A 13353-nucleotide genomic window follows, 5' to 3' on the forward strand; every position below is an offset into this window, starting at 1 on the left:
CTGAAACAGAGATTTTTCAATTTAATCAAGCTATTAATGAAGTCATTAATCAGCTACTATTAATAAGTATTAATAGTAGCTGCTATTTCACAATGTAAGCCCTATGAAGGGCAATTTTTATAAAGTATATTCTTAATACCAAAACCAAATGGTAAAACCAGATTGATCTTAAATTTGAAAATACTTAATAAATTCATTCAAACAGAACATTTAAAATTAGAAGATTTACGTACCACTATAAAGTTAATATCTAAATATTGTTTATTGAGTACTATAGACCTGAAAGATGCGTATTTTCTATTAAGGTTAAGGAATGTTCACGAAAATTTTTACGATTGTTATGGAATGGAAAATTATATGAATTTAACGTTTTACCATTTAGTCTTAATACAGCGTCATATGTTTATACAAAAATCATGAAACCAGTGGTTTCTTGCTACGTTCATGTGGTTTAATGTCTACAATTTATTTAGATGATATATGTTTAATAGCAAATAGTTATAAAGAATGTATTCATAATATTAATACCACTGTCAAACTTTTATTGGCCCTAGGTTTTAATATTAATGAAGAAAAAAGTAAAATGATACCTAGCAATCTTTGTAAATATCTTATATTTATATAATTGATTCAAAAAATCTTCAAATTAGCATACCACCTGAAAAAGAGAAAAAATTAAAAATTAATTATTAAAATTTAGAATACTTACCCGATGTAAAATTCGAGAATTTGCACGCCTTGTAGGCCTACTAGCGTCAGCTTGTCCAGCAATCGAATATGGTTGGCTGTATACCAAACAATTAGAACGATGCAAATACCTAAGTTTAAAATCCCATAATGGTTATGATAAATATATGTTTATACCTAGTACATTACCATCAGATTTTGATTGGTAGATAAAAGTCATTGATTATTCAGTCAACAGAATAAAATTCGATGATTATTGTATTGAAATATTTTCCGATGCCTCAACTACTGGGTGGGGTGTTGCCTATGCCGGGCGAGTGGCATTTGGAGTAAAGATGAAAAGCTTAAGCATATAAATTATTTAGAGCTGCTTGCAGCTTTTATAGGATTAAAGATTTTTGCTAAATCATTATATAATAATCTAGTCTTGTTGCGAATTGATAATACTACCGTAATATCATATATAAACCGCCTGGGCGGGGTACAATTCCCTCACCTCACAAGTATTACCAAGGAATTATGGCAATGGTGTGAGGAACGGAATCTTTTTCGTATTTGCATCATACATTCGTTCGGCAGAGAATGATGTTGCAGATGCTGAGTCAAGAAAAACACTTGTCATGCATCCAACTAATAAGCTGATTCTCTCTCATTCCAGCTCCCGCCAAATACATCGGCAGACTACCCTGGTGGCAGGTATATTATCCGGGAATCTCTATTGAAAAAAGGCGTGTCATCCTCCGCCATAAATGTCATGCTGGCATCTCTCTCCGAAAATTCCTTTAAACAATATGATTCATGTTTAAAGAAATGGTTTTACTTTTGTCAAAGAAGAAATCTTGATGCTTATAATACGAGCATATCAAATATTATTGAATTTCTAAATGAAAGCTATCACTTAGGGGCACAGTACGGTACTCTAAATACCTACCGTTCTTCATTGGCCCTTATTCTTGGACGTCAGATAGGTGAAGATGATCTCATTAAGCGATTTCTTAAGGGAGTATTCCGTTTAAGGCCCACGTTGCCCAAATATGATTGTACATGGGATACTTCAAAAGTATTAGATACTCTGGGTACTTGGTTTCCTAATGAGACTTTAACGTTAGAAAAAATAACCAAGAAATTAATAACATTACTCGCTTTAGTTACGGCGCACAGGGTACAAACATTTTCAAAAATTTTAGTTACCAATATTGAATTTTTTCCTAACGAAATTTCAATAAAAATCCCTGATTTAATTAAAACATCTCGGCCTGGTGCTCTACAGCCTAGGCTTGTTCTTCCCTATTTTGAAAATAAACCAGAAATTTGCCCCGCGAAAGTAATGTCTTCATACTTTAATTTAACAAAAAATTTACGAAAACATGAGTTACTATTTATTAGTCTGAAAAAACCTCATAATGCGGTATCTTCTCAAACTTTAAGCAGATGGATTAAAGACACATTAGCTTTATGTGGAATTGATGTTTCTAAATTTTCCGCACATAGTACTAGACACGCTAGTACATCGAAAGCCCACAGTTTAGGAATAAATTTAGACACCATTAGAAGAACTGCTGGTTGGTCTAATAATTCAAAATCCTTTGCCAGATTTTACAATAGAAGGATTAATGAATATAATGATCATGTTTTTGCGTCTAGTATAATTAATACTTGATAAATAATGTTGTATTTAATAAAAATACTATTGATTAATTAATTTATGTTATTGTTATAATTATTTTGTCATTATAGATATTGATTAAAGAATGTTTCAAGTACAACTATCTTTTTTCAATTGATATTTTACTATAATCTCTCAAGATCTACATGTGTATATTACTAATCTCGAGGACGAGGCACGAGTATAATTAGTGATTAAACGAACTTACCTGTAAGTGAAGTTCTATCATAATTATACGAAGAGCCTCGTCCGAAGAGATTGGTGATTCTTGGTAGCGCTCGATGTTCGGGAGGTCTTGCGAAACAAAGCAGCGACGCTGGCAACAGGTGGTAGCTTCAAGGAATGCATGGTGTGATTATTTCTCACGGTATGGTAATTCTTGGTAGCGCTCGATGTTCGGGAGGTCTTACGATTATTTCTTAACAACTCCCTCCGCAGGATCAGCAGCTATTTGGAGACTTTTGTCGAAAATAGTGCTGATAGAGACATAGGATCTCTGGGGCTGTCCTGGACTTCTTGTGTTCTGGTTGCCTCATTTTCCTTCTGGTTGTATTCAGCTTTATAGCTTTATTTATTTCAGCTAGATAGCTTCCGAGAAGGTTTTTGTATTGATCTTGAGAACAGGTTAAATGAACTTTCGTTAAGTTGGGAAAGCTCAGAACATAGTGACGATCATCCAATTGTTCCATGGCTTGAAAAGATAAGATTACTGGAGTAACCCGACAGGTTTCATGGATATGTTGCTGGAGTATAAGATGTTGAATGCAGCTCGTTTGCTCTCCATAGTGTCGGTTTAAGTTGTCCTCGCAAAGATGACCGTGACTGTACTTCGGACATTCTGTCTCTATATACAGTAGATCTTTCTCGTGAATTGCTACGTATGGATAGGTAGGGATTATAATTTTATCATTACTATTAGGGGCTAAGGACAATTTGTAAAGGATGTAGTAATTGGGATTCATGATTGGAAACTTAATTACCAAGATTATATCATTATCTTTATAATAATATCCTAATCTTAATAGATCTAAATATTCCCTAAAATTAATATCTAGCACTACATTTGAATTGTATAAACCTTTTAGTTTATTTAACATAACTATATAAGTGTCGTAATCGAGAACGGAATAATGGATGCTCTTAGCTCTTATGAAAGCCAATAGATTCTGTAGTTTTGACAACTCTTGTGACAAATTGTCTATGTCATCACCTAGTATTGTAAGTAGCTGGGCTAAATGAAAATACTTAATTGCATTTTCTTCTTTCCTAACATCATTATCTAAGATGGTTTTAATAATGTTCTCTATTTTCCTCTGGTTTTCTACTATCCTATCTGTAACATTTGAACTCTGAGATGCCCACTGCTTGCTTAAACTTATTTGATGATTTATTTCAATGGCTAAGTTACAGGTATATTAAAGTTAAAAGGTTTAGGCGCGGGCATTGAAAACTGTTGGTTAGGCATTTTATAGGCACTTACAAAATGATTTGGTACGGACATAGAATTTATAGATTTTTTGTCAGGTAATCTTTGGTTCCGATTTTGTAGGTACATAGTATTCATCTCCTCGTGTACGAATTCTAATGCCTTTTCGATGGTCTCAGGGCGCATGCAACGTATGCGCGATCCTAAGGGATCGTTCAAACCTCGCAAATACGCTTGAAGCGTTAATTTACGATAAAGATCTCGTTTAGCATTAATGGTGGTCTCAAGGGTATCATGCAGGCTTACATAGGTCATTATAGTACTGTATAGATTCTGGCAACGCTCATAATACTCCTGCGCGGTGCTAGAACCTTGCGATAAAATAGCTAAATCGTTATATAGAGCGGTCTCATCTCGTTGGTCCGCGAAGTTGTTCACTAAAGCAGTTCGAATGCCTTGCCAGTCGGATGGAATCCCATTAGAATTAATTAAGCGAGCAGCAGAGCCTGTTACTTTGTTAAGAATTCCGTTGAGAAGAGCACACCTACTTAATTCACTACTACTATCACTACAAAACTGTCCTACCAATTGATCACATAATTTTAAAAATCTAGTAAGTACATTTGGGTTCCCGTCGAACTCGGGTACCAACCTTAAGGCTTTATAAATGGTGTCTAACTCAGACATTTCCGTTTGTTCTTCTATACTACTTAAACTAATATCTCTTCTATTATCTACGAAAGTTTGCCTACTACTAATAACTATCCTAGGTTCCTTCGATTTTCTTAAATGAAAAATCTTGGCAGATTTTATTAACACAGGTTAGTTAGGCTAGGATTGAGCAACCACTAAAAAGAATTTAGTGTACTCACATGAACATGTTTCGGTCTCTCTGCGTTATTGATGTCTGGATACCTCTCGTGCAGCACTACTCGTAGATTCGGATGCTCTGGATGCAGCAGCTAGACAAGCTACGGCGGGGCTTCACGCGATTACGGAAATCTTCTACGCGAAACGTTCCGCGAGCATCCTACCGACTGCGCCAATTAAGTAGGGCTGCCGTTGAGGATGCAGAATGAAACCGAACGAATTTAACTTATACGTTTATTTAAGTAATTCAATTTAACAATTAATTATTTCTAGTTTATAATACGTGACAGTCTGTTCGATGTCAGAACAAAAAGTGAAGTTCTGTAGTCTGAATTACATATTTATAACGAAATCGGTAAATCACTGAATGGTCCCCACGGTATGGTGATTCTTGGTAGCGCTCGATGTGCGGGAGGTCTTGCGAAACAAAGCAGCGACGCTGGCAACAGGTGGTAGCTTCAAGGAATGCATGGTGTGATTATTTCTCACGGTATGGTAATTATTGGTAGCGCTCGATGTTCGGGAGGTCTTGCGATTATTTCTTAACAGGTGTATCAACATCTGGATGTAAGACAAAAGAAAAAGTCAATTGTAAGTAAATAAATCACAAACAAAATTCATACTCCGCCAAAGCAAACAAAACGTTCAACAGGAAATGTAATAGTAAATCTGAATGACTTTTCTTTGTCTTGGATTAGGAGAAAAGTTCATGAATTTTAATACCTGACCTCGATTCGACCTGAGTCGATTAACGATTATATCATGTAGTTATAGTTATTGGTATATTTGGAGCCGGTGTCAGCCATGCTGATGCTCTTGCCCCAACAATCAAAAGAAAGAAGCGATACGAGCCCCTTGATTGATCCAGTATATTATTGTGTAAAAGGTAATTTGTAAAAAACATATTTGTTAAAGTATTCTCGTATTGTTTTTTGATAGATATACTGTAGGGTTTTATTGGCTGACACCGACTCCAAATATAACAATAATTATAACTACATGATATAATCGTTAATCGACTTTAAAGTAGTCTCATATTTTTCATTTCATTTCACTTAGGAAGACTCTAAAAAATATGTTGAATACGCAATTATTTTTATTACTTTTTCGTGCATATTCATTTGTTTTAAAATAGTGTTTTGTTTGAAGTCGGTTTTTCTTTTTGTTAAAATTTTATTTATTTTTTGATTTTAAGTGAAGCTGATGTTGACTAACTAATTTTTTTTAATATGGATAGATTAAGCGTTCCGTTTATATGAGTCAGAAACTACTTCGAGGACAATTTCAAAGGAAACTTGCGAATAAAGCAAAAATAGACTTTCGAAAAAATTTTAACAAAAAGAAAAACCGACTTCAAACAAAACACTATTTTAAAACAAATGAATATGCACGAAAAAGTAATAAAAATAATTGCGTATTCAACATATTTTTTAGAGTCTTCCTAAGTTAAATGAAATGAAAAATATTAGACTAATTAAAAGTCGATTAACGATTATATCATGTAGTTATAGTTATTGGTATATTTGGAGCCGGTGTCAGCCACGGTGCCCTTGCCCCAACAATCAAAAGAAAAAAGCGATACGAGCCCCTTGATTGATCCAGTATATTATTGTGTAAAAGGTAATTTGTAAAAAACATATTTGTTAACGTATTCTCGTATTGTTTTTTGATAGATATACTGTAGGGTTTTATTGGCTGACACCGACTCCAAATATAACAATAATTATAACTACATGATATAATCGTTAATCGACTTTTAATTAGTCTAATATTTTTCATTTCATTTAACTTAGGAAGACTCTAAAAAATATGTTGAATACGCAATTATTTTTATTACTTTTTCGTGCATATTCATTTGTTTTAAAATAGTGTTTTGTTTGAAGTCGGTTTTTCTTTTTGTTAAAATTTTATTTATTTTTTGATTTTAAGTGAAGCTGATGTTGACTAACTAATTTTTTTTAATATGGATAGATTAAGCGTTCCGTTTATATGAGTCAGAAACTATTTCAAAGACAATTTCAAAGGAAACTTGCGAATAAAGCAAAAATAGACTTTCGAAAATGCGGATTTAATACGTCACGCGGCGTAAACTACAAGGATCCCTCGAAAGAGCTGTAATCAAACTCAGCAAAAAAGCTTTGAAAAAGACCAACTATATTTCGTACATCATATGACATCACATCACATACACAAAAAATGATTAAAGATAGTAAGAAATTCTGCCCCATATCGCACCCTAACTGTGAGCCGTATAGGAGTTCCATCACTACATAGTATAAAACAAAGTCGCTTTCTCTGTCCCTATATCTTTAAATCTACGCAACGGATTTGGATGCGATTTTTTTAAAAGATAGTGTGACTCAACTTGACTCAAATTGATTTGATTTGATTTGATTTGACTCAAGAGGAATGTTTGTGTGTATAATACATGAACAATATAGTAAAGAAACACTGATAATTTTAGAAGTTTGCGATGTGATGTCGTAAATAAACAAATTCTGTAGTATATTTAGTATCAGTATTGCACCCGTGCGAAGCCGGGGTGGGTAGCTAGTTGATAATAATATTCGACAATGATAATTACATAAACATAACCACATTACGGAAGGTAACTCAAATATCCAAATAACCTATAAATAAATAAAAGATTCGACAGAATATCGCTAACGTGCTCCTCAGAATTGTTCCGCTCCCTTCCGTTCCGCTACTTTGTCATGGATCCTGTGCTCAGAACCTTACCAAACTTTCACCAAATTACCCTTGAAGTATATATTTTATAATAAAAAAAGAATTATCAAAATTGGTTAACGTGATTTTCAGTTATTCACCTATTTGTCACGCATATACATAATGCAAATTTAAGACTTATGTCGTTTTCACATGGATACCATCATCGGAAAAAAAAATAAAAAAAATGGGACCCCACGGGAAGCACTACCTTTCAAACAAAAAAAAAATTATCAAAATCGGTCCACCCAGTAAAAAGTTATGAGGTAACAAACATAAAAAAAAAAAAAAAAAAAAAAAAAAAAAAAAAAAAAAAAAAAATACAGACGAATTGATAACCTCCTCCTTTTGGAAGTCGGTTGAAAAAGATTCGACTGAGTATCGCTAACGTACTCCTCAGAATTGTTCCGTTCCCTTCCGTTCCGTTACTTTGTCATGGATCCTGTGCTCAGAACCTTACCAAACTTTCACCAAATTACCCTTGAAGTATATATTTTATAATAAAAAAAGAATTATCAAAATTGGTTAACGTGATTTTCAGTTATTCACCTATTTGTCGCGCATATACATAATGCAAATTTAAGACTTATGTCGTTTTCATATGGATACCATCATCGGAAAAAAATTAAAAAAAAATGGGACCCCACGGGAAGCACTACCTTTCAAACAAAAAAAAAATTATCAAAATCGGTCCACCCAGTGAAAAGTTATGAGGTAACAAACATAAAAAAAAAAAAAAAAAAAAAAAAATACAGACGAATTGATAACCTCCTCCTTTTGGAAGTCGGTTGAAAAGATTCGGCCGAGTATCGCTCTTTAGAATTGTTCCGTTCCCTTCCGTGCCGTTACTTTGTCATGGATCCTATGCTCAGAACCTTACCATGCGCAATTAAAATGCGCAATTAAAATCAGACATCAACGATCGTGAACAAAAGTCGCTAATAAATGACATCCAAATAACGGGTTTGCCGGAACGGAGTGGTGAGAATGCTGTTCATCTGACTCTAGCGGTCACGAAGAAATTAGGCCTGGCTCTCGACTCCTGCGATATTGTGAGCGCGGAGCGAGCCGGCCCGCATCGCGCACTAGTGTCGAGTGAGGAGCGTCAGCGTCCGCGACCAGTGATCGTGCGATTGGCGCGGCGGTCTCTGCGCGACGATATAATAAAGGCGGCGCGGGTACGACGCGGCACCGACACATCAGGCGTCACTGACGGCGATCCTTCCCGAGTCTATATCAATGAGCATCTGACTCGCTTTAATCGCCTGTTGTTTTATAAAGCGAGAGAGGAGGGCAAACGACACGGTTGGCGCTTCATATGGACGCGAGAAGGCAGAATATATATGCGACGTGAGACGGATACGGCAGTACAACGCATTCGGACAGAATGTGATATAAGTAAGATTTTTGGTTTAAAATAATTTGGCAGTTAACCAATTTTATAAGAGTTGTTTATTTATATTACGAATATTTTCTAATATTGTTCTTGTTTGTTTATAGTCTAGGTAAAATTAATTTATTTGTCTTTATTGGTATGTTTATATTTAGTATTTTTGTCTACGCTTACTATATACTTTTGTTAAGGCTGGATAATGATCAAAATTATTGTAATTTGGAAACGCAATTTGTAACCCTCAATGACGTGTCCCCGGTCAGTATGATAAAATATTTAATATTGTATAAAACTAATATAAAATTATTTATATATTCCCACATTAACTATTACGTTCATTTGAATAACTCTAAGTATATACATCATTCTTTTATATACAGCTTAGTATTATTTTATGAAACGGTCATATTTTGTGCATCTCATTTATTTTTTATCTCTTTGTATATATTTTTTTTTTTTTACTTACTATAAAAAATGATCAATTATAAAAATCTTAAATTGGGTTTGTTCAACCCGGGTTCGCTTGGCTCACATCACGACGAGTTTATAGTGCTTATGGAGCGCCATGAGGTAGATGTTATAGCAATTAACGAGACATGGTTGCGCCCGGGAGAGGAGGGCAGAGCTCCTGTTGTGCCTGGCTACCGGTTGCGACACATACCACGGCCAGCAGAAATACGTTCACGAGGTGGGGGTGTCGGTTTTTACGTCAAACGCGGTATATCTGTGTGTACACTTGTACATCCGATATCACCCCTTGTGGAACAAATGTGGGTAAGTATCAAAATAAATAGCAAAACTATAATTGTCGGCACAGCATACCGCCCTCCCTGGGGAAATATTACAACTTTCTTTGACGCCTTGACAGAATCTATAGGTAGCTTACCCTATCATGATAATCTGTACTTATTAGGAGATTTTAATATTAATTATATTGGCACTCGAGATCATCATAAGCAGGCATTGGACTTGTTCCTTTCAACTCATGACTTAACACAATATGTCACAGAACCAACACATTTTACACCTAATAGTGAGACTATGATTGATCTTATTTGCTCAAATACTCCGGTTGGTAAAATTACAGTAGACCACGTAGCGGAATTCGGTGGCCATGCCTTTATATCCTGCGAAATAACTATTAAAAAAAATAAAATCTTACCAAAAACTATTGCGATTAGACCTTTAAAAGATATTAATTCAGAACACCTTACTGAAGCACTTAATTTAATTAACTGGCAGAGCGTGAAGAATATCGAGGATATAAACGACATGGTGGCCGTATTCACTAGTAATTTGCTGTGGGTATTTGACTTAGTTGCGCCTATTAAAATGATTTATATTAAGGAAGATCAGTACCCCTGGATAACGTATAATATAAAGTTATTGATGGATCGTCGGAATGAGGCACACGTTAAGGCAAAAAGATCTGGGTCGGAAACAAGTAAAAATTATTATAAAGACTTAAAATCGCAGGTCACTCAAGCAATTTATCGAGAGAAGTCGGCTTATTTTAATTTCCATATAAACTCAAATATCAAAAACTCAATTATACTTTGGAGTCACTTAAAAAAGCATGTTAACATAAAACAAAGGCATAATAATATTATACCAGAAGAACTTAATGATCCGAATACGATAAATAACCATTTTTTGAACATTCCTGGTAGGAACTACGTTTCTCCGTCGACAATCGATTATTATGAGATGCATAAATATGGCTCAGCTATTTTCACGTTGGTTACTGTCGATGAATTTGAGGTCTTAAAAACGGTACACTCTTTAAAGTCAAATGCTATGGGTATAGACAGTATCTCATTGGATATGCTCCTACTGACTTTACCGACTACACTTGCACATATCACTACAGTTATAAATAAATCTATTACAAGCAACACATTTCCGACCTTGTGGCAGACGGCTCTAGTGAGACCTATACCCAAGAAAGACAACGTTAGTGAATTTAAGGATCTTCGACCAATAAGCATATTACCTTGTATTTCAAAGATATTGGAGAGAATTGTGTGTAACCAGTTAACAGGATTCTTAGAGGCTCACAATATCTTACCCACAAGACAGTCCGGGTTTCGAAAACATCACAGCACTACTACCGTGTTATTGGATGTGATTGACAATGTGTTATGTGCACAGGATAGGGGTGAGGGTACGATTCTTGTTTTGTTAGATTTCTCGCGTGCCTTTGACACAATAAATAGGACTTTATTTTTAGCAAAACTGAGATATTACGGGTTCAGCTGTAACGCAATTAAATGGTTTTCTAGTTATTTAGGAAATCGTAAACAAATTGTAGAGGTAATAAATGAGGATGGCTCGAGGGCTCTCTCTGATTGTTGTTCCGTTCACAGAGGCGTCCCCCAAGGATCAATATTAGGGCCTATTATCTTTGCGCTTTACTGTGCGGATATAGTTGAAAATATAAAACATTGTAATTATCATATTTATGCTGATGATATACAAATATATTTATCTTTCAAAAATTCAGAAGCAAATATGGCTATACGAAATTTAAATGATGATCTTAAACGTATTTCAGAATGGTCAGATTGTCATAATCTCATTTTAAATCCGATAAAAACCAAATATATAATTTTAGGAACAAAAAAACATGTCAATTTAATTAATGACCTAAATCCATTCTTGCATATCAAAGGAGAAAGAATAGACCGAGTCACGGAAGCACGAAGTTTGGGCTTGTTGATCGACGAGCGATTAACATTCGAAAAGCACACTATAAATACAGCTCGCAATTGCTTTTACAGGCTAAAAGTCTTATATCAGATCCGGGACGTGCTAAGTAAAGATATGCGTATAAAATTATGCGACACTTTAGTGCTTTCGAAGTTTAATTATGCTGATGCGGTCATCGGGCCTAGATTACTCACACGTACCAAAAATCTTATACAGCGGGTACAAAATGCATGTATAAGGTACTGTTTCAAAATACCGCCTCGCGCACATGTTTCCCCTTACCTCAACAACGCCCGAATAGCGAGGATGGAATACCGTAGGCAACTGCACTTTGCAACCTTGTTGTTTGGTGTAATTAAAAATAAAACGCCTATATATCTATATAATAAACTGAGCTGGGCCAATGAAAGTAATAGAAGTTACCAAACGAGAGCTTCATCTTATATGCTGAATGTGCCGTCACACCGCACAGCAGCATTCCGCGGCAGTTTTCGGTACGCAGCAACGAGGTGTTGGAACAACATCCCCCCTCCGCTTCGGATCCTAAAGACCATAAAAACATTTAATATTAAATACAAAAAATATTTATTTAATCTACAGTTAGAATCGGAATAATAAATGTATTTTCGTATTTCTGTATATGTATAATTATATATATGGTTGTATGTGTTTCTATGTATATATGTTTATATTAGTTATATATAAGTATTACATATACATAATCTTAAAAAATTGGCTTCGTTCTCGAGTTACATAACGATGGCGTGACATCGGCTTAATTACCTTGTAATTTTTTTTTTTTTTTTTAATTTTTTTTTTTTTTTTTTTACTTGTATTTTTTTTTTTTTCAATAACCAAATAGATCTTCGATTATATATTAATATAGTACTAAAATATAACATACATTAATATCTAATTTTCTTTACCTAGGTATATAAATATTAATTATATATCATCTTACCTTAATGTTATGGCTCCGCTGCTTGCATGGTGTTGTTCCAACTACTATACGTTAGTTATGCTGAGAAAACTGCCGCTAATAATGAGGTTTTATTATTTGATTTTATCGTTGGGTAGTCTAGAAATCAAAGAAAGTATCTCATTAGTTATTTTTAATATAAGCTCACATACTTTATTATTATATGTAATATATTTATACCTTAAACTCTTACGTCCACCGAGTACTTTTCTTTTCTTTTTGTGTCCACTGAATTCACTATAATTATAATACAATTAAAATGCACGCGTCACGCGACCACCGGCGCGCGGCGCACGTGGCATTGTAATAACATTCCTAGTGATCCTATTTCTCCATAACTGGTTTTGCTTTATACAAAATATAAATATATTTGCGTGTAGTTTTATTGAATGAATAAATTATTATTTAATGTATGCAATTTATCTTATAAATAAATTATATGTGTAATGTCTATTGTCTTTATTTTAAATTTTAGTATTTGTATTTTAATTGGGTCACCGCCCGTCAGTAGGTATATAAAAAAAAGGGTACCATTGAAAATCAGCATTAGGTGTCCACACCTTTGAATTGCTGAATGGTATACCTATTTGGGACACGTCACGTATATTGTAGTTGTTCTTTTTCTTTATGTTTGTTTTTGTATCGTTACTTTTTTTTATTGTTCACTTTATTTCTTTTTTTTTTTGTGTAAATGATAATTTATTAGTACTTAATTATTATTATTTTTTTTATTATTATTTTTACTTTTTATTTTGTACCAAGTGTCATGTTGTCCCAAATAAAAGTGTTCTTTCTTTCTTTCTTTCTTTCAAACTTTCACCATAGTACCCTTGAAGTATATCCTTTATAATAAAAGAATCATTAAAATTGGTTGGCACAATTTTGAGTTATTCACC

The 13353-nt window shown here is 34.1% G+C and overlaps 1 long non-coding RNA gene across 1 annotated transcript; it reads right to left on the reverse strand.

Annotated features, from left to right (window-relative positions):
- Positions 1-9089: 9089 nt before the first annotated feature.
- LOC124542746 lies at positions 9090-12848 on the reverse strand. The gene is made up of 3 exons (XR_006967374.1): positions 12638-12848; positions 12440-12556; positions 9090-12021 (listed from the first exon to the last, which is right to left on the reverse strand). It is a non-coding gene; the product is annotated as an uncharacterized LOC124542746 (long non-coding RNA).
- Positions 12849-13353: the final 505 nt, after the last annotated feature.

Source organism: Vanessa cardui, chromosome W (genome assembly GCF_905220365.1).
Source record: "Vanessa cardui chromosome W, ilVanCard2.1, whole genome shotgun sequence".
NCBI classification, from domain to species: domain Eukaryota; kingdom Metazoa; phylum Arthropoda; class Insecta; order Lepidoptera; family Nymphalidae; genus Vanessa; species Vanessa cardui.